At 38.6% G+C, this 21,346-nt stretch overlaps 1 protein-coding gene and 1 pseudogene across 2 annotated transcripts in view; both read left to right on the top strand.

Moving 5' to 3' along the window:
* The window catches only part of LOC311199750 (tubulin polyglutamylase TTLL13-like), a gene marked incomplete at both ends in the record, with an annotated part of 446,429 nt that overhangs the window by 377,933 nt on the left and 47,150 nt on the right, over positions 1–21,346 (top strand). The window lies entirely within an intron of this gene.
* LOC311199714 (DNA mismatch repair protein Msh3-like) overlaps positions 1–21,346 on the top strand; it is an 81,514-nt pseudogene that overhangs the window by 35,412 nt on the left and 24,756 nt on the right. Inside the window, exons 10-16 of the transcript in view lie at positions 4,657–4,844; positions 6,876–7,044; positions 10,366–10,430; positions 11,682–11,798; positions 13,463–13,570; positions 17,076–17,190; positions 20,495–20,652. The product of the transcript in view is annotated as a DNA mismatch repair protein Msh3-like (transcript). The remainder of the gene's footprint in view (positions 1–4,656; positions 4,845–6,875; positions 7,045–10,365; positions 10,431–11,681; positions 11,799–13,462; positions 13,571–17,075; positions 17,191–20,494; positions 20,653–21,346) is intronic.

Genomic DNA, 21,346 nt, shown 5'->3' with positions numbered 1-21,346 from the left:
AAACAGATACATATTCAAGAACACAGAGTTACTGGTTTTCATGATTTTTTTTTGGAGTATCCATTAAACTCTGCCATTTAATCTCCCACTAGGAGCCTTTCCAGTTCTGTTAATTCCAGATGTCCATCTCTCACATGCTCAAAATAAGGTTCCCTGCAATTTATTCCCACTAAGGATTCCAAAACTCCCAGTGAAATGTGTTGATGGCTTAACCAAGGAAATATGCTGTAATACAGGCTTGTTAATTCAATGTCAACTGCAGGAAAAATAGGTGAATGTGACAAATATTTAATCCTTCAGGTCCTTTTGATGATCTTAAAGGTTTTTTCAACCTTGTGATTCTGTGATTTAGATTTCAATGACATTAGAATTTGAGGAGGAATGTTTCATGAAAGGAGACCTCAGCACTGTACAGAGGTGGCTGGATTATCTCAGATGTTCCAAACATCTTTTATTCAGGTCAGCCACTGCAGGTATTTTGTCATGGACTGCACGTTGCACTAGTAACCTCTAGAGGAGACAGGAAAAAACAGAAGGCCAAAAATTGCTTTGGTTTGGAACTGACTTTGCAAGGCAAAGCATTTTTATTGGAGGTCTTTGAGTAAATAGCATCATTGTATATTTTCCTTTTTTAAAGTCTGCTAATGATTCTCATCTGGTAGTATCATTCAAATTGGCAGTTGTTAATTTGACCCTCCATAACTTCCCGTTACCCCAAACCACCAAGAAATATTGCTGATCTGCCTCCAGGTATGAGCAACCTGGTATTAGAACAGCATTCTTTGTAGTGGGAATTAGATATTAACCTTGGAGGTTGTATTGCTAGTGGTGGGTTTGCTCCAGCCTGGAAGAGAACTAGGGAATGGTTAAGGAGACAAGCAATGTTGCTGTTGCTATGGAGAGTGGAATTAATATATGAGGACTGGTTGTTCTCAGTTCCTGCAGCTCCAGTACCTGACATCTTTCAAGGCAGAAACACTGTCAACAGCAGAATGGCCTCACCCTTCTCTATGGCAAGAGAAGTATGGCTGGAGATTAATTGTTTGAAGACTTCTTGGTAGCATTCAGAAGTTGACTTCAGCAGTAAACTGAGAGGCAGCAGTGCCTGGAGTTGGTGCAGATTTAGATCTTGCTGGAAGACACTGTCTCAATGCCTTCTGTAACTATTTTAGCCATGTCCTGTAGCCCTTGGAGAGAGCCACGGAGTAAAGGAAAAAACTTTAGGCCACATACATTTCCTTTTGTGATCTACACCTCAGGACTGTAGGAAATACAAATGGCAGGACACTACTTTTTTTGTCTCAAAGTGATGACTGCATAGTCTTGCCTTGGAGTGCACAGAGCTGTCAGAGACCTGTGCTTGAGTAGGTCTAAAAACCAACACAGAGAACACGTGCCATGGGTAATTGTAAAAATGTTTCCTGCAGGGCCATTCGGATGTTATTTGCTGTTTTCATGCCTGGTTTCATGCAGTGTGTTTCAGAAGATAAATATTTATACAGGCTTGATCCATAAATGTTTGTTTTATTTGTACCCTCTGCTCAGTAAACATTCTTTTTTTGACTAAAACTCCCACTTAATGGCGCCCAGCTTTTTGGAGTTATTTTTATGTGTCTGTTCCAAGTTATCGGTTTGCTTAGTAAATCATTTCTTCAGTGGAGCCATTAAATTTTAGATGCGAAGTCCTGCAGTGCTACCAAAATGAAGCCAGGGGAAACAGTAATACTCTGAATAAGCACAAAATAGGGATGTTTACTCTCTTTCTTGGGAGTGTTGTGTTTAACAAAGTTGTTTCCAGTAAAGCATGTTGAATTTCCCACCTGTAGATTGTATCCCACAGTAGCATCGATTTTTTTAACTCATTAGGTGACTGTTGTGGTGTGTAGACTATCAGAGTTGCTGTGAGAAGCTTCAGCATATTCATTAAGCATCCTTCAAGACATCTCATGATTACTTTCAGGGTTGTTTACAGTATCTTTTATACACAACCAAGTTTGTGTGTGTGTGTTTTTTCCCTCCACAGATTCTTTTATAGGTGACACTATAAAAACCTGGCTTCCTCCTGTTATTGAAGCCTCACCTTTACCAGCCTCACCACCCTGGTGGAAGAACTCCTCAGACAGGTGTTCTTGCATATTTGTAACCCACCCTCCTATAGGTAGTGTAGTAATTAAATAAGTATTGGAATTCTTTTTTAAAAAGAATAATGTAAAGAAAAGCCCAAAAAATGCCACCTGTTAAACTGATATGTTTCTTAAAGTCTGTATTTGCTTGTTCTTCTTTTCTGGACATTGTTCTCCTGTGAATCACTTGATGCTCCAGGGACCTACTTCACAGTTTTGTGTAGCAAGGCTTCAGCCTTTACTTCTTTGAGTAATTTTGTAGTCAAAGGAAGTCTTCCAGAATTTTGTCCTTTATGTGCATCAAGGTTGATGATGATGATGCAGTCAGTCATACTGCACTTTATTTTGACGTTGAGTCCAAGACTGGATTTATCACCTGTTTAGTCTTTCAGACCTTTCCTTTGTGCTTTGACTTCAGATGCCATTGACAGATTTACTGTTTTATTATTTTATTTTATTTTGTTAGAGCTTTTACAAGATAGAATAAGTAAATTCCAGATTATCAGAAAGATGTTGATAAATTGCAGCAAGTGCAGGGGACTGCCAAAGTTTTCATGTGGCTGAATAATGGACTGTTCATGAGGATAGATCAGAAGATTATTGTGTGGTTAAATTGATGATTAAAAGATGTCAGAAGGTTTAGAGATATCTGAAGAGTATTAAGAGCAAAGAGGGAGTTGAGTTAGTGTAATACAGGAGAGTATTAATTTAATGGATGGGAAGTTGAGGCTATTGGATAAAACTTTTACATGGCAATACTTACTGCTTTATGGATTAGTTTCTGAAAGGAAATGGTAATCATGTAATTCGTTGGAATATAAGGACCTGGAATATAAGGGGCCTCTCCGCGGGCTGCAGGGGGGGTCTCAGCCTTTTCCATGGGCTGTGGGGGGACACCAGCTCCACCATGGGTTTCTCCAGGGGCTGCAGGGGCATCTTCTCTCTGGCACCTGGTGCACCTCCTCTTCACTTCTCACCAGCCTTGGTGTCTGCACAGTTTCTTACACCTTCTCACCCCCTTCTCTGGGGGCAAAAAGCAGCTGCTTGTGGGTTTTTTCTCCCAATGTGGTTCCCAGAGGCACTGTGACCATCGCTGATGGCCTCAGCCTTGGTCAGCAATGACTCTGACCATCAGCTGGCTGCTGTTTGCTCTGTGGGGCCTGCAGAGAGCTTCTGGCTGCTTCTTGCAGAAGCCACCCCTGCAGCTCCCCTTCTCCACCAGAACCCAGCCACGCAAAACCAAAACACTTTACTTCCTCTGATGAGGAATGTAAACATGGCTTTTCAGTAGTGTCAGTTGATTGATGGGAGAAGTTCAGAAAACTGAAGAAGGAATGTTCCTATGGATCAGTAAAATGTGAAAAAATGCTGGCATAACTATTTATGGACAACTTTTTTCAAACCTCAAATGGAATTGTCTTGGAGTGACACTGAATTTAGCAGGGTTTGAAGGCATTAAGTGTCTCTGAGTTCCGTTTAGTATGCAAATGTTGTGTAGCACAAAACCAAACGTGCTATCAGGTGGAGCATGACTTCCACAGGTAACTAAGAGTTGAATAGGACATCTGCATGGAGGGGATTCCAGGAAGTGCAACGTTCTGTTAAAGTTGTTAACTGCTTGCAAAGTCCTGCCTAATGCTTGGAAATGAACTGAAGGTAGCAAACTGATGAGTTTGAAGAGTGTCTGGAATCTAACAGCAAAATATTTGAGCCACATCAGAAGTCATGTTAATGTTTAAAAAAGGAGTTTCACTGTTTATGGTGAGAAGCTGCTTCATGGGAACCAATATGCTCCTGCTCTGTGGATATCATGAAGCAAGCTCTGAAAGTGCTGTGTGGTATTGGCTGAAATCTGGAAGATTCCTCTTCTGTGGTACCTGGCTAACTGTCTGACATAGGTAGAACAATCTCTTTCTACCTATTGAGGAGAGGATGAAAGGCAAAGTCCAGGTTAGTGTGTTCTTATTACATAGACCTAGGAGTGACCTGACAGAGGCTGAAACTGGCAATAGCTACAAGCACTTTAAGCAATGACTGCTGGTTTTCTCTTTCTGTGGGTTTTTTTTTCTTTTATTTTCTGTGTTCTTATTCCAAGACTCTGCCTCTTAGTGCCTGACCTTGTCTTTCCAAACCCCCTCTTGCCAAAACAGCAGCCTGGGGATTCAGATAACAGCACATAGATGCAGAAATCCATATGGAGAAGTTGTGGTACTCATAAAGTTTCTCAGCCTGCGTTTTTGATTCTTGCACATAATTAGTCCATTTTTCAGCTATTTGTGTACTGCATATGTGCTACAGACCACCATCCAGCAAAAAGTGTAATGTACATCAGCTCTCAACTGTTTGTTGACAACAATGGTTAAAACAATTAGTATGCTTTATTAACCTTTTGAATGTGATGATTATGCAACTGTGTTACAGTTAATTCATTTAAACTGTATTTTATGTCATTTTCTGAAAGCAAAAAAACCCCAACTATGTAGGATTAAATGAAAATACACTGTAATGGTTTACATATTGCCTTCTTTCTCAGTGCTCAACCCAAGAGTTTTTCTTGATACTCAGCACCCTGTCCCGTCTGGATTTGGAAATTCAAGCTCTTGTTCCAGTCATACATTCTCAAGTGAAAACTCCACTATTACAAAATGTGCTTTTGGAAATCCCAGAACTTCTCTCCCCAGTAAAACATTATTTAAAGATCCTTAATGAAGAAGCAGCCAAGTAAGTAGAGAAAATAGATTAGTCTTCTGTGCCTTGTGGGCTTGCTGACTACATGTATTCAGTTATGTGAATTACACATCTTATTTTAATATACCCTAGGTTTATATTTTTGATTTTATATATGTACAGGTTGCTTATAGTTAAGCAGATTGTGCTTTTCTACAGCTCATACCCTTCCCCTAAACCAGGCAAGCAAATATTTTGCCTAGTGGATATCTGCCTCAGGTTGAAGAGTTTTTTAGTTTCTTGGCTCTTTGGGGGAATGAATTTATAGCAAAATGTGTTTTGCTCATGTTAAATTGTTTAACAATTTATGAAATACTTTGTTTTTAAGCTATTCCTTTTGAAGTGAGACTTGACCTTTAGCAAAGTGGCTGCTTTGCAGTCAGGAATGTGGCTTCTACTGTTGTTTGTGAAAATTTTTCAAAGCTTTGCATGTCCCACCATCCTTCTTAAAAATACATTTATATGCTCACTAACAACAGAGAATATGCAGTTGACAGCTACATGCATGCTTGCACGTGCATGTGTATATTGCATTGTGTTAGTTGTATAGTGCAGGTAAATCCTGTAATAGTTTTCAAAAGTGGCCCTTTGCTCCAGGGAGGAGTTTGAGATTAAGGGTTAAGGGGAGTTTGAGATGTTGGGTTTTATGTTGGGGTTTTTAAACTGTCAGTTTTTGAATTTTTGGTGTACATCACATAGTGACAGTCTTCACAATCAGCTGCTGGCTACTACCGATCATTTTATCCTTTCCATTCCCATGGAAACAAGTCTAATTAGCACAAAATCATTTCTAAAAATTAGTACTGTATTTACAAATGGCATCTTTACTGTCACTTATATAATAATCCTGTGTAATGCAAAATCAAAGTCCAGCTTTGCGTTACCTGTATGGTCACTGGCTCCATCTGTAGTTTCATTCTCAAGCAAAAGGGGTATTGATATAAGTAGAAAATGAGACTTTCTATTATTTTTGTGTTTTAGTACTTTCAGTTTGCTAACTATTTGTTCTCCAAATATTAGATTTCAAGGTAATTATCTAATTAAATGGTACAGTTTTGTATTTGCTCTAAAGTACAAATGTATACTTCAGTTCATTTAGGCCTGTTTGTACTACTTTTTGTTGTTTGCCTGATAGTTATTAGGACAACTTAAATTTTTGTTACTTTTGATGACAACAATATTTTTAATAGTTTGTTCGGCTTCCAGTTTTAAATATTTGAATGATGTTATTTCAGGTTTCAATCCTGAGCTGAGATATTGCAGCCAAAACTATTTTGTCATTTTCTGACATTAAGACTAGAAAAGAGCAGATTTTTTGCATGTATTAAAAACTGCTCTGGTTAATCATTTCTTTAGAAAAGAAGCAAGGTACTCTGAAAAACTCCTGGTGACATTCTGCTTTGATGAGAACTTTGTAGGATGTTTTTTTCTTTGTAATCCTCATTAAAATCTGTCCAAATTTGGACAAATTCTAAATATGCAAAAAAATCTGTGTTCCTGTTATGCAGAAATTATCTAGAGCTTCACTTTTGATCATGGTAAAAGGGGTTGTCTGTACTTGGGATCCTCCATGTTGGGACAACAGTTGTATTCTGAAATTCTGGATTGAGCCAGAAGGGAACGATCTGTCTTGTGATTCCTTTTCTTGCTTTACTTGACTAAGGGAAAACAAGCATAAAGCCGCAGGATGCACACTGAGAGATGACAGAAATCCAAGTCAGCAGGGTTTGGCATAGAAGGGCAAATATAATGTAGACGAGTAGAAAGCAATAGCAATAGATGGGTTTTTTAATACAATGGGGAAAGGACTATCAGTGTTTAAATGCCTTTGTGTTTATATACTGTGCATAGCAGCTTTTGGTAAATGTGCTGTACTATGAAGAAATAACAGAAAAAACTTACTGAGAGAGGAATGAAGCTAGTATTAAGTGAGAATAACAAATAAAAATATGGACACAGCCAGTAGAATTGGGGAGTGTGTCTTTTGGTTTTACCATTACTATATCTTTTGCTTCTTATGGATAGGACTGGAGATAAAACCCAATTGTTCAAGGACCTTACGGACTTCCCTGTCATCAGAAAGAAAAAAGAGGAGATCTCGGATGTGCTTTCTAAAATCCAGTTGCATCTGGTAGACATTCGTAAACAGATCAAGAATCCTTCTGCCGCGTATGTTACAGTTTCTGGTCAAGAGGTAATATGGTGTCTATTATGGATGGCTGTTCCCTTGCTTGTCTAGAAAATAGCTTAAAAGCTAGGCTTAACTAGAACTCTCTTCATTTAGTATGGTACTTGATCAGGTCATTTGCCTATATTTGCACAACTTCAAAAAACAGGTTTTTGACAGTGTCACTTTATTTAAGTCAATTTCTTTGGTGATTTAAATAATAAAACCACATTACTGCAGTCAAATTTGTTTCAGTAATGCTTTGCTTTTTTGTGTATTGAATTGAAAGTATCAGTGAGATACCACTGTTCAGCATTGCGCTGGAACTGAGAGTGGGAGACCTGGGGAAAACTCCACAGAAAGTTGGGAAAAGAAATTAGCTTGGCAACTGAATGAGGGTTGAGAGTAAAAGAGATGAATCAGTGAGGACAGTGTGGTATGAAGCTGGAAGCAGATCACCGTCCCACTGAGGACCTGGGACGCTGAGAAAGACCCAAGAGATGCAGCAGGGAGCAAATAGACAATGCTGAGAGGGGATGGGAGAAGGGATGAGTTAGAGTATCACTTGATAAAGACCTTGGGTGGATATTTCTTTTGCTACTGAGGTTCAGAAGAACAAACATGTGGCAGGAGAGTCGGGGAGGATGTCAGCTAAGATGCTAAGTCCAAGAGGAAATGTGGAAGAGTGCATTTCGGTATTGCATGAGGAAGGAAAGAGCCAGGATTTGAAGGATTTCTCTGAAATACTGGCTTAAGAGTTGGATGATGACATGTGTGTGAAAGAGGGAAGAGTTGATGAAAGAGGAGAGTATCAAGAAAGTAGCCAGGTCTGAACTGGAGAGTTTCAGAAACCACCAGTTAACTATGCCTGTTTTAGAGGGGCCCCTTGTAGCAGCAGCCAGCTCAGAAACCATTGCAGGCAAAGAGCTCTATCTTGGGAAATTCATTAATGGAGCTGCACAAGTTAAAGCTATCTGTCATTTAATTACATCTGGTATGAGTGTATTGCAGACATCAAAAGACACAAAAGAGGAAGGGTTAGAGAAGAGGGTCAGTGAGGAAAGGGAATTGAAGGGGAGGAGCAAAGCATAGACACGAGTCTGAGTTAAGCTCAGCCTTCCTCAGAACTTGTGCTGTTGTAGCACTCTAGCACTCTGATAGATGTTGTGTTCAAGCACTTCTTTGCAACAGGACTGGTCAGAAGTAGGTTTATGGTTTGCTGGTTCTGGAAGAAAAAGAAGCTGCCAGGAAATCTGTTCTCTTTATCTTCCCACTCTGAACACATTCAGAGAACAGACGTTCTGTCAGGGAGGCACTCAGATTCTTTGCTCCTGCATGTGTGCCCTCCAAACACACTATTATGAATGCAGTCAGCCCACAGTTTATTAACTTAAATTTGTGAAGATCCACTTGACATACACCTTTTCAAAAATATGAGGTTACATCCATATCTGTCTTATCTTTCATTTCCAGACCTCTAATGTAACTAATAGCATCACTAAACAGGACAGAAAGCTGGCCAGATAGTGATAGCATTGCTATTCTTTTCAGGCAGGATTTAGAGAGAAATTGCTACATTTGGGAAAAGTTTGCTTCCTGATAAGCAGTGCTTCAGGCCCAGTTTATTTAATACTGCACATATTTATATAATAGGCCTAAGAATTAAAGGGTAAAAAAGGAAATGTTTTTGTTGTTTTGAAGAAGATTGCAACCTCTCTACTTCTTTCTTGCTAGCCACACAAACACACCAGGCAATTGAACTGGCTGTGTAACTGTTCTGAGTTCAGTTAGTCGTCTAGCATAGACACAAATATGGTCTTGTTTTCTGACTACTCTTCATGAACACGGCTTGCTTAATTGTTTTGAGCTAAAATTCAAGAAAAAAATGCAATACTAGCACATCAGCAACACTACTAGTAGCAGCAGCAGTTGATTCATTTTCAAATCTTTGTCTTGTGTATTATGCAACTTCAGGGTTTCAGAGGTACCGATTATTTTCAAGGTGTTTTAGGTAAATTAAGAACTAGTGTAGTCTGTCCATTCTGGAGTGTGCTCATGTTAGGGTTATTCTTCTTGTTTGTAGTCTAAGGTGATTGCTGGGTATTCTGGTGAGGTGTGGAAGGTTTTATCTAAATCATACTAACTGTAATGTAAGAGCTTTGTCAGATGAGTCTTGGGCATTTCTGTAAAGGTGATCAGATACTGGGCTAATCTAATCTCTGCTGGAAATTAATTTTCCATCTGTGTTTTTTATTCTTTGATGTCTAGAACCTCAGGCTGGTGTTATAAAAATAACTGACATGAATTGTATAAAATACTGCAGGAAAGACGTAATGTAAATTTCACTGTACTAAGCTTCTTGCCATTACTGCTGGTTTCCTCTGTTCTTTCCATTTCTGAACTCCAATTGATCCAAACGTGAAGGAAGGTACTGTACATGCAGTGCTAGCATTTGAGGTTTTGAGCTCTTGTCTGTGAAATACTGTAGGTAAATATGGCTCAATAGGAATCACTGATCCCTGGGCAGGAAAGCACATCTTACTCGTAAGGCTGAGGGACTTGGGACTCTTTAGCCTAGGTGAGACTGAGGGAGGATCTTACCAGTCCTTTTAAATACTTGTAGGCTGGGTGTCAGGAGAACAGGGTCAGTCTTTTGACAGTGATGCCCTGCAACAGGACAGAGGCAATGGGTACAAAGTGAAATATAGGAAGTTCCAGCTAAACATGAGGAGGAACTTCTTTACTGTGGGGGTGGCAGAGCTCAGGGCCAGGGCTGCCTAGAGAGGTTGTGGAGTCTCCATCTCTGGAGACATTCAAAACCTGCCTGGACTGTGTCCTGTGCAACCTGCTCAAGGTGACCCTGCTCTGGCAGGGGGGTTGGACTAGATGATCTTCAAAGGCCCCTTCCAACCCCGATCATTATGTGATTCTGTGAAACAGCCTGAGTACAGCTTGTGTATAGTGTGGAGTCTGTGTAAATGCTGAATTCTCTGCGAGGCCCAGTCAGGATCAGGTAAGTCTTAACTAGCTTTAGTCTGGGTTTGGCTTGGTAAGAGGGAGGTGAGCAGAACATTTTAGTAGATGGAGGAGCAAAAGGGCAAAGATGAGGCAGGAACATGGCAGAGCAAAAGAACAGCTCAGGGTAGAAGTTGCTCTGTTGGCAGCAAATGTACGTGATTACCCTCATTTTTAGGGAAGAAAGAACATTAGCTTCTGGTCTGCTCAGTCTCTTCAGGATGAGTATGGGTTTCGTCTGATGCTTGCAGATTTCTTGATTTCATTATGGTTATGCTTCTGTAGTCTTCTTAACTTCCCATGATGTGTAATATTATATTTCTGTTTGTTGAGTTTATGATTGAAGTCAAGAATTCCAATAAATCATCCGTTCCATCTGACTGGGTTATGGTTAGTAGGTATGTAAAATGTCTTTAAAGTTTGCTGTATTTTAATATATAAGGAAAAAAATATAGTATGGGCCATTTTGGTTTTACAGTTAATTAGATACACATTGTCACAGCTCCATGTGTGTTTGTGGTTTGGGGTTTCTTTAAACTAAAAGCAACCAATGAAAATGGTTACATTGATTTATTGCCATAGTAAGTTTTGCTTAAAACCAAACAAGACCAAGCTGAAAAACCGGAACTTTTAAAAGTGTTTATTTTTAAATAGTACTTAATGTTTCAAAGCAGATGTATTGGCATGAAAATTACGGTTTTGATTCAGTTGTGCCTGTAGATTGTAGATATACATTTTTCATAAAATTTTAGTTGTTCTTACTTTATTCAGAAAGGTAAAAGTAGCTGTGCAAAATATCTCAGTATCTAAGACTTAGTGTATTAAAAATGTTTTAATTTTATTTGTTCATACAAACAAGCTTTGCTTGCTTTGTTACTTAGTGTTGTGTAAGCATGATTTTAGATAGTTTAGATACTTTTTCCAGTACATGAAACAGAGGTGAACTGGAAGATCATTTATTATTTAAACAGGTAGAATACCTTATGTTATGATGTGTACACAGAGCCATGTCTCATCAGAAGTAGGCATAATAAAGGTGAACTCTGAAGCGATGTTCTATTCACTGATGCAAGAATTCGATATTGAAGTGCACAGAGTAGACAGAATTAAGGCGATGAAGGAAAAATACAGCTATTCTGGATATTGTAAAAGAATGCCTGGGAATGCCAACATGAGTCCTTAATGGAAATACATAAATAAAGAGCAAGTGCCTTAAATGGAAACTAGTATCCATGCAATACAGTCTGTATTTACTAAGTTTATTCCAGGTTTATTGTGAAGTTTCAGCTTTAAAGTAGAAATTTTTTTGTTGGAGGTTGTTGTATATGCAGCCAGTCAAAGAAAAATCATCTTTGTGAAGCCTGTTGCTGAAGAGAATTTTGTGAGATATATAAGCTTCAGTGATACATAATACATTGTGAAAAATGCAGCCTTCAGAATGGGCAGCAGTACAGTAGCCAATCACTTTATTCACAGTGAAGATCACTGGTATCAATAGAGTTTGGTACCACAATAAAAGAACTGGCTTTTTTACCGTGCATTTTCAAGGCTCAGAGTGAGTTAGAAAACTAGTCCAATTTTGCATGTAGATGGTGTAACTGATTGCTTAGTAACCTTGATTTCCTATTTGGCTTCTCTCTGTTTTCCAGCACAAAAGCTGTCAGCCGTTTCCACTCGCCGTTTGTTATAGAAAATTACAAACATCTGAATCAGCTCCGGGAGCAGCTAGTCCTTGACTGCAACGCTGAATGGCTAAACTTTTTAGAGTGAGTTGACAAAATAGACTCATTTTTTATTATTTTATTTATTGCTGTAAGAACAGAAGAAGAAAGAGTTTTATCTTAACAAAAAAAAAACAACCAAAGGAAAAAACGCAGTTGATAACTCAGCTATGCTGCCCATGGTAAAATACTGTTCTTCAACATAAAGCATTTGAAAGCGAGACCTTTACACACTAAGTCCTGAAGGCAGCAGTGATGTCTCTAGATTTTAAAATTCTGATGACAGCACACTATTAAATATATACAGTGGCTCTCAAAATTTGAAAATTGAGTGAAACTGAATCTAGTACAGTGTAACTGCGATGAGAATAGAATTTATTATACAACAATTGCAGTGTTACAGTTTTTCAGTTAGGAATGTTCAGGGTGTTTGGGCAGTTGCTTGTGTGAGTGTGATTCTCCCTACCTCTGTATGGAAAGCGGCCTGGTGAGCACTTCTGCTAGCTCCTTCAGCACCCTGGGATGGATCCCATCTGGCCCCATAGACCTGTGTATGTTAAGTTTAAAATCTATTTCTCAAACTTCTGAACACCTTTAATTTTCAGGTGTCAGGTTATAAATCACTGCTTTACTTCCAGGAATTACTAGCACACTGAAATTATCCCTCAATTCTTGCAATAATAATTAACTCACTTGTGCTTTTTTCCATACCACAAAAACTTCCTTCTGAAATTGCCTCACTGGATGTAACTGATGCCAAGTTTTGCCTCTTGGTAGGAACCCAGAGGTTCTGTAAACTTTATTAGAAACTGAAATTCCAATTCACTCTTCCAGATGTATTGCCTTTGCAATACCATAAAAATAGTTACATTATTTTTTTTGTTACTATATTAGCCATATAAGTTTTAGTAGACCTTTCTTTACTTAGATCTGCTGCTTTTCATGTTCACTTTGATGATTTCAATAGTGTCATATGATAGCAGCGTACAGCAAGGAAAGATGTGTAGAGAGTGATCTTCCCCAGCCCTCCATTTATTTATTTATTCATTTTTGCTCCCTTACTTGCTTTATATTCCCCAATTGTATCTTTGAGGCTAGGAGTGGAGAGAAATAAATTCTACAGTACTAAAAGAATGAACTCTGCTTTCTCCTGGTAATGTTATTGTTGTACTAGGGGCATCGGTACCATAAATGGAAGGTGAATTCTTGAATTTTCTATTGTACTTACCATATTTTATTGATATTGTAGACAAATCCTGTATTCAGGCACTTCAGGGTTTGAGGGTTTTTTTTATTGTTTGGAGGGGGGGTTATTTGACTGTAGCTTACAGCTGAAGTGAATTGGCAGTTGCGATTCAGCTGCCACTGTGATAAACAGTGGCATTTTCAGAGACCTTATTTAGGCAGCAGGGATCAACTGTGGACCCTTTATATGCTATTAAATGAGTTTCATTTTGCCGCCTTTTTGTGCTTAAAAATAATGCCCTGTTACAAGGGAAGCACGAAGTCTGCTGTGAGCAAGATTGTGTCCTCATACTGTAAGTTAATACACTGCTGGGAGATTTGAATTCAGAGTAATTTAGAGACTGTAGAGAGCTCTGTGAGAAGCATGCATGAGGTGTATTTTGACAGTACATTCCTATCTGTATGAAATGATTTTTTTTTTTCCTCTTTTCTTCCTCCTGTTATTTTCCCCTGTTTTGGTGTAGCCATTTCAGTGAACATTATCACCCCGTGTCTAAAGCACTTGGTCACCTAGCAACTATCGACTGTCTGTTCTCATTGGCTCAGGTGGCTAAACAAGGAGACTACTGCAGGTAATAAATGTTTAATTTTTATGTAAGATTTTATAGGGAATTATGAGAGAGCTTTTTAAATAAATTTGATTTTAATATGTGTACCGTGATAAAATGCATTATTGAAATTGTTTGCAGTAGTTTCGACTTAATCTGATTTTGCAAAGCGGCACTTCTGGGCTTAATTCAAGTCTGTAAACATTGCGGTTTAAATTTGACATCTCATGTTTGTCTGGTTTTCAAACTGTGTGTGGTTGGTAGATGATATCTCACAAACATAAATAGATGTTGGACTTTGCATGGAAATTTTTTTCCTCCTATTTCTTTTCTCCTCATCAAAGTCTGACTTTATAGTGTATAATACCTAAGATTTTAAGGTGTATGAGGTATGTTTCAAAGATGTATTTCAGGTAAATAATAGGTAATTAGAGCCAGCTTCCAGAGCAGGGATGGTGCCTTACCTAGGAATGTGTGTTAAATCTGATGAGCTGTGCCCTTCCCTCTGTGCAAGACCCACACGTGCACACCAGGCACCACAGCCTGCTGCATTCTGCCATGAGGAAGCATGAACCCTTAAGGCTTTCTGCCTCAGAGATTGGTCCAGAGCTGGCTCCTGAGTGTGTACAATCTGCAACTTGGGTCTTCCTCCCCCTCACAAACCCCCCACATCCCTTGCACCTACACAGAGATAGTCAGTCTTATTGGTGTGTTTTCTTCTATATCACGAGGTCTGTGTCCCCAGAGAGACTCGATGCTCGCTGAACCACTGCTTCAGCTTGCTGAGTGCTGTCCTAGAGATTGGCATTTACTGTTTCTGAGGCTTACTGTGAACACCCTTGTGAGGGCTATCTGTTTCCAGTCCTCAGCCATTCCTTCTTCCATACAGTCCACATACTCTTTTTTTGAAAAGTGCTGTGTGGTTTTTAAATGTCATTGTGGGGCTACATTGCAAGTAATTGGGCAATTGCTTATGTATAACCATATGAATTGGTAACATTTGTGACCCGTGGAAATAACAGCAAATCATGTATTAAATGTGTGTGGATAAAGGGAAATCCACTTAGATATCCTTCTGCATTTATACAGCATTAAAGACAGTATTGATCACTTCTGGATTCTTGATCATGCCTGCTGCTAATCAAAATCTCTTTAAAAGTAATTGCTCGTTTATTTCTGTATACTGAGATGAGAAAACAAACTGAAATTTTATTAATTCACTGTGCAGTGTTTAAATAATTCACTGAATTTTAAAGAGTGGCTTAGAGCTTATAAACTGGCAGGAAGGAGACTTCTCAGTGAAACTTCAGCTGCAGGGAAGGTGTCAATAATTAATTTTGGAGGACTACTGAAGGAAAGACGGGACATCCATATTAACCAACTCGAGTATTTCGGGAGAATGTTTTTTTGATTGAGGATTGTTTCATATCATCCTACCTGAGGCAGGTAAACAAGTTGTGAGGTTGGGAGCACTGGTGCTCCACATGGTTGTTGGAGAGTAGTAAGCATATCTTGGAGTTTCAACCTGTCTCTGGAACCCTGCTTTGGGAGACTCAACCCTGACATGGACAATGTAAGGCATTGGGCTCCCAGGACACAAAGTTAGATGCCTAACTGGTGTAGGTAGCCCAGAGATCATCATCTGAAGTTTGAGTATCCATTCTGCAAGCAGTGAGTTTGTTTAAGGAGCACCATTGAAAAGATGCATGAATAAAGGACGTTATACATTCCAGAGCAATTTCCACCCCCGTCCCCCAGTTCTCTCTTACTGCATGACATGTGATTGTCTAACTGGGACAGGGAAGAACTTTTAAATGACTGTGGCTGAGGGCCTGCCTCTGCAAGCCCCATTGTGTGAAACCAGAATAGGCAGAGTCAGCAAGGCTCATGGCATCTGAAACTCACATCATATTTCACAGTTACGTGTATGGAGGCTTGAGCAGTTAGGATAAAGACAATTATGCCCAAAGTAGAGGGCAGAATTATAAAATGGCAAATGGATCATTCAGCTGTTATGCCTCTCTTCTGAATGCAAAGTGGAGAAATCCAGAAGGAAGTGCTTCTAGGGATGTTCTCCCTTTTAGGACTATCATATTACAGCTCCAAACAGCTTACCAGTTCATCAAATGGAGGGTGACATTTCCTTTCTTTATCCCAAAGGCCTAAGACTCTGTCCATATTGGTTTAATCTCAGCTATTCAACTGCTGGAAATATCTTCGTGCTAAAAAGAAACCAACCCACACCATTCTTAACTTGCACCTCTTTCTCCAGTGCATTGTGCTCCTAATATGTCATTTATTTTATCTCCATGTTCTTTTCAAATTGCATCATCATTCTTCCACTCAGGAAAAATCACGCTCCTCGCGTCTTTTCTTCCCTCCCCTCTAAAGTCCATCCAAAGTGTTAGTTAATTTCCAGTAAAAAAAATATGTGTCTTTATTCCAGTATTACTCTTTTACTCAGCTGTTGTCACTTTCCTAAATTACTGCTCTTATTTCAGAGTGATTATACTTCTTGTGTAACAAAATGTTGCTGAGACATGACACCACATTTACCTCTCCATTGAATGCTGCACTTCAGTTTGCAATGAAAAAGTAAATTTAAGTTGCAAGAGAACAAAAGGAAATCACAGTCATAATTTAGTGGAACATGCTTCTTTTGCATTTTTCTCTCTGTGAAGAGCACACAGCTCTTGGAGGTAGAACTTTGTTGATGTGAAGATGTATAACGTGGAATTACACATGTATGACTAGACACATAGATAAATTTGTAGCTAAGGTGGAAGCATTAAAGGCAAAACTTTTTACATGGTTTGGAGATGAGAGAAGAAAGTAAGTAGTATTGATCTGGTTTGCATACTAATCTCTGAAAAGGTACTGTCATTTCAGTATGTCAACTTAAATAGTAAGCTCTTTCTATAGACTGTTATGGTTTGATGACTCATATGTTTGGGAGTTGCTGTCACATTATGAGAGCTGCTAATGTTTATAGGAGAGTTACAGCTCTGTCATACTGTACTCTTTGATTTATGTCATTTAATGTGTTATCAGTCATAATATACAAAGTTGGACAATTATTTTTCCACTCCCCACACTAGTTAGGGTTTAATGCAGTAGCAGGTTGGACTAGTTCAGCAAGATCATTCTGAGAGTATGAAATGTGTCTGCAAAAGGTGGCACTTGCAGAAGCCACTGTAGTGGTGGGAAGAAAGCAGTCCCCTCCAGTTTGCGTATTTTTGCTACTGCTTGTTCATTTTGTAGTTCCTAGTATTCCTTTAGAATACAACTAAACAAACGAAAACATTCCCTAGGTAGTGGAAAAATGAAGAATTCTAAAATTTTGTTACCCAATCTGCTAATACTTTTTTATCACTGAATGAAACCAGGGAAGTCCTTAGAAATATTTGACAGCATTAATTAATTTTTGTCATTTCTATTTTTTTCCTACCCTTCTTCAGGCTTTAGCTGCAGTACTTCTAAGTAATCAGTTACAATGAATGTTGAAATTAATGTCTCTTCCTTTCTGCAGACCAACTGTGCAAGATAATCGTCGAGAAATAATTATAAAAAATGGGAGGCACCCTGTGATTGATGTGCTACTGGGAGAACAGGATCAGTATGTTCCAAATACTACTAACCTTTCAGTAAGTACTGAGAAATGGTTTGAGCTTCAGCATCATCCAAGGGGGGGAATTTGGCATCTGCATCCTGGCCACGAAGTTAAAATAAATAATTTAATCATACAGCTTTCTGCTTGGTTACATTTCAGAGAGATATGGCTAGATGTGATCACATCTGTTGTGTCCTTTTTCTGCTATCTAGCAGCCAGACACTCTCTTTACAACGTTGTTCGCTTTTCACGGCATTAAGAAAGATCACAGGATCACAGGGTTGCAAAAGACCTTTGAAGATCATCAAGTCCAACCAATCCCTTCCTAAGCTAAAACAGATGATCTCAAAACTAGGAAAATAAAAGTTTAAAGTGGCTCTTTTTGAAAAACAAATTAATAATTCCAGGGGGTTTACCAGTGTTATCAGAAGAAGTCTACATTTTGTCATAACTTTATGTGAGATTAGTGGAACTTTTTAATGTTCAAATGCACAACAAATGTTTCCATGTCTTACAGGCTCACTTTCCAAGACAGTTCTAAGATAGCTCAGATCATTTTTGGTGGTATTACTTTACTATGTGTTTTCCTTTCTTTCTGGAGGTATTGATTTCATGCAGCCTTTTTTAATCTGACAGAGCAGATTTGGAGCTCTGACTCTTGACTGTGTAGTGGCAAGTCCATTCTTTGTAGATTGCACACTGGTTGGAAGAAGCCTTTCATATTAACATATGCTAAAGATCCCCCATGCTTAGCTTGCAGGCAGTGTGTTGCCCCTAAGTCTCCTTCTGGCTGTTGTTTTCTGCAATAGAGAGTGATGTTGAGAAGTAGTAAGACTCTTGCTTGTTATTGTTGCCAAGTCGTCAAAGAAAGTGGGTAGGTTATTTCCTGACATTTTCTATGCAACATTACCTAAATTGCATGACCTACATTACCTAAAATTGCTATAAATACACAATTACCACAGGTAGGAAGTATTGTCATATTTTACTTCACTTAATCTGTTTCTGATAAACATCTTTTATTTTGTTTCCTCCTTTTTTTTTCATCAAAACCTAAATTTGTTTTTTTAAGTGGCATGCCCTTTTGGCGTTTTTTATTAAATATTTACCTTTCTGAACCTTTTTTTAAATACTGTGTTTCTGTTCTTAATACAAAAAATGCACTGAACTGTGTATACGTAACTGCTTTTTCATACAGTTGATATATAAAAGGTATGTCAGTGTGGAGCATGGGCTGTGATAAATACCATTCAAATGTGTATGTATTTCTCTGGAGATATTTTTAAACCATGTTATATACTGAACAATGATACAGATATTGTGCAATACATCAGGGAATGTTTTCAAAATTATTTGTCAACTCCAAACAAACGACAGATGGCATTTACAGAAAACTCATCATTTCATTCAGTAATCATCATGCACTTTCCCCTGTTAGCCCCATTCTTATGTTGGCTTTCTAAATACTGAATATTACAAAATCAACTGATCGTGGTGGAATCGTTTTTGCCTCTACTGTTAGAGTTCTGTCTTTTTTGAGAGAGGTAGGTGGGAACCCAGTTTATTAAAACGTGTCTGGTTTTAAGCTGATGTATTTGAATCAACAGTAAAATGCAATTGCTGTCATGTTTTCAGCTGAAATGTTGTCAAATAACTAACTTTAGGAAAAGCTTTCTTGCAGTGCCCTGAAATAAACATCTTATTTTTCAGTTCTCCCTCTCTCATCCAAATATTCATGGAAATTCTAACTTCATCCATAAATTCCACTAAGATGTTAGCTTATGGTTCTGTGCAATTATAAGGGCAGATGGGCTCTCTGGTCTGATGTTACAGCATATGTTCTTTCTGAAAGCTGGCTTTGCAAGCTAGCCACCAGTGTCAGAACATGGCTGGAGGGACCCCAGAGGGATACCAAACACATGGAAGAAATTTGTGGGTTCTAACAGATTAACTCATCCTGGATTTAAGTATCTGTAATTCTGTTGTGTTGAGCCAAATGGTGGTCCTGATGAAGTTTCAGTTGCTGTATTGAAACTACACCTCAGAGACTAGAATGTTGTGAGTTTTGTTCTCATGTAGTCATATGCATGTTATTACTTCCATTCTTTATTCCTGATAATGACATTTTTTGGGTTTTGACTTTATTGTGACTTCCTTATGGACAGGGTTTTGTTTTTTTTCCAGCAAAAGCTAAACAGTTTTCTGCATTGACCTAAGACTGATTCCATCCATCTTTTCTATGATGTGGATTATGACATGTGACATATAAATCTTATTTGCCTCCCTCTTAACAAAATGAAATCCCTGTAAAGATAATCATGTTTATTCCTCAGAGATATGTTGTTGTCATCACAGTGCCTGGTCAGTTCCAACTTCCCTAAGTAGTGTGTCTAATGTTCATTATGCTTGTCCTGTCTGACATGCCCCGCCTGTGGAGCAGTGAAATATGCTGACTTTTGGTTAGTTCATCAGTTGTTGGATTTCATTGTATGTATGTAGTAGAAAGTAAAAACTCTAGTTATTCAACATCCTTGCATAATCTAATTTCCTAGTTTTGATGCAGGCTGTGATAAGGCTTTATAGACTCGTTGATGAGTTTTAATTTTGTATTAGCAACTGTCTTCCACCAGAAGATGACAGTTTTATTCTGGAGCCATAGACCTACAGCAGTACTGTAGGGACTTTTACAGCTGAGACAAGCTCTTGCATCTGATTCATTTTTCTGTAAGATTTCAGTGGTTGGATGCACCAGTCAATCAGAGATTGGATACAATCTGCTCACAATATCTGTGTTGCAGTCAAGTGTTGCCAAACTCAAAAATGTCTTGATTTCTTCTTGTAGCCCTTCTGTTTGAATGTGTGTGTGTTGTACCAAGGCAAGCAGTTATGAAGGGGTCTAGGTCTGATCTTTGGCTGCCAGATTTCCCCCCCATTTGGCAATTCTGCTCCTTAACTGGAGCAGAATCCAAATTAGGACAGCACTGGCTGTGCTGAAAGCTGGTGAAGTTCCCCCTTCAAATGAAATTGTACAGATGCTTCATGGATTCTCTTGGTTCCCTGATGGACCAAGAAGGTTCTCCTCACTTTGTTTTGCTCAAGAGTAATGAAAGATGATAGTGATGCTCCTCTCTTATGAGCCTGGAGAGGACTTAGGAAGATTTTTGATACGTGGCATCATAAACTCTTGAAAACTGAATGCTGTGAAGGAAGCTTTTTCAACTACAGACTGTGTCCCGAGGGCTTGTCCTTTATCCCTGTAGGCACATACACTCAGCAGCCTTTCTTAGAACAGCACCATGTGCAGGACAATATGTTTCACCAATGTTTTATGTTTCCAGGGAGATGGTGAAAGGGTCATGATAATAACTGGACCCAACATGGGAGGAAAGAGTTCATATATAAAGCAAGTTGCATTGATCACAGTCATGGCACAGATTGGTTCTTACGTTCCCGCAGAGGAGTCGACGATTGGTATTGTGGATGGTATTTTTACCAGGTAATCTTTCAAACTTTGCTGTATGTTTATGAAAATGTTACTGTGGTGGGGCATGTGTGTGCACATCAAAGTATAATTTAATGTTTCACTTAGAGCTTTAGAATTTATATTTGATGTTTCCCTTTTTAATTTTAAATACGTGCATTGGTTGTTGGGTTTTGGTTCTGATTTCCTGCTACGCTATGGTACTTGTTTTGGAGTCTTTGAATCTCTAAAGGATAAAAATGTTAATGTGTCTCTCTTGATTAAGATGCAGGTATTGAACATCATGTGTCTGAATGGACACCTCAGCCAAATTTATTCTGCCAGGTGATAGCCAAATGATGTTTCCCCTAAAATGAATACTGTCACCTCTAAAAATCAGATCGGTTTCTGCAGGGCAGCACAGTTGTACATACAGTATTTGACACTGAGAATTTTGGGGTTTTGTCCTTTCTGTACTATCAGTCTTGAACACACTTCAGGTATTTTAAAAAAATTAATAATGGCAGTTCATTTCACTTAACATGTCTCATTTTCAGGACAGTGCTGAGTAATTTTTGAAGTCAAAACTTCCCTATTTTACTGTCTAATGTTTGCCAAGGATCATCCAGCTGGTTTTCCCCCCTTTTTTTTAGTCTGTTTTTGTAATCAGCAGAAGTTCTGTGTTACTGGTGGTACTGGAGATGGAAACTTATTTGTGGTTTTAATTTTC

This window comes from Gallinula chloropus (genome assembly GCF_964237585.1).
Source record: "Gallinula chloropus genome assembly, chromosome: 21".
Taxonomy (NCBI): Eukaryota; Metazoa; Chordata; class Aves; order Gruiformes; family Rallidae; genus Gallinula; species Gallinula chloropus.
Note: the sequence above shows the minus strand (reverse complement) of the source record. Positions and strands in the feature narration are given on the sequence as shown.